Here is a 1,408-nt window from a genome sequence, read left to right on the forward strand (position 1 = left end):
AAAGGGCATGCACAGTTTGAGAACTTTTTGAGCATAGTTCCAAATCGCTCTCCAGAATGGCTGGATTCTTTCACAACTCCACCAACAATGTATCAGTGTCCCAGTTTTCCCACATCCCCTCCAACATTGCGTATTATCTTTCCCTGTCAATTCCAGCCAATCTGACAGGTGTGTAGTGGTATCTCAAAGTTGCCTTAATTTGCATTTCTCTGATTAATGGCTTGGAGCATCTTTTCATATGATTAGAAATAGTTCCAATTTCCTCATCTGAGAAATTGTTCAATATCCTTTGACAACAATGGCCAATTTTAAAGGAGCTGTTACAAGTTAGGTATACTACTATACGATTGATGGAGCTGCGAATTAGTGCAACCATTCTGAAAGCAACTTGGAATTAGGCAAATAAAATAACTATAATGTCCATACCCTTTGATTCAGAGATTCTATAATGAGGTATATATACCAAGGAAGTCATGGATAAGAAGAAATTTATACCAAAATATAAAGCCCCCTTTTTTTCAGAACCATGAATTGGAAACAAAAGAGATGCCCATCAATTGGGGAATGACTAAACAATGAATCTAAAGGAATTTTAAAGAAATGACAAATGTGATAAATAGACAAAAATCATGAGGTGGCACAATAGATAGAATGCAAAAGCTAGGGAGAGGAAGACCTGATTCAAATCCAGATTCAAACCCAGGATAAATCATTCTTAACATTTCTCTGCCTCAGTTTCTTCATCTGTAAAGTAGGGCAGCAAAGTGGCAAAGTGCTTAGAGTACCAAGCTTAAACTCAGGAAGACTCCTTTTCCTGAGTTCATATCTGGCTTCAGATACTTCCTTTCTGTGTGACCCTGCACAAATCACTTAACTCCATTTGCCTCGGTTTCCTTACCTGTAAAATGAACTGAAGAAGGAAATTGTAAGATATTCCAGTATCTGCCAAAAATAGCCCATGATTGAAAAATGGCCAAACAATAACAACAAAGTAGGGATAATAATAGCACCTATATATCAGGTTATTGGGGTGATCGAATGAAATAATATTTGTGCTTTATAAACCCTAAAGAGCTCTATAAATGGCAGCATGGAAAGACCAATGTAAATCAATGTAGTATAAAGAAACAAGCTGAGCAAACAACATATACAATGAGTATAGGATGTTAATGGAAAGTACAGCCACCAAAAAAAAAAAAAAAAAATCAAAAATAAAGTAAATTTGACAAGTATGTCTTGCTTCTATGAAAAACCATGACCCAAATAAAGTGTCACCCTGCCACTCTGCAAAGGTGTGAGGTCCACAAGTATGGTCCCCTGCTTATAATAAGACTTTTTTTTTTTTTTTTTTTTTTTTTTTTATTTTATTTTAAGTACTGATCAGTTGTACCACTGTTTTTTGTTTTGT

This window comes from Sminthopsis crassicaudata, chromosome 4 (assembly GCF_048593235.1).
Source record: "Sminthopsis crassicaudata isolate SCR6 chromosome 4, ASM4859323v1, whole genome shotgun sequence".
Lineage (NCBI taxonomy): Eukaryota > Metazoa > Chordata > Mammalia > Dasyuromorphia > Dasyuridae > Sminthopsis > Sminthopsis crassicaudata.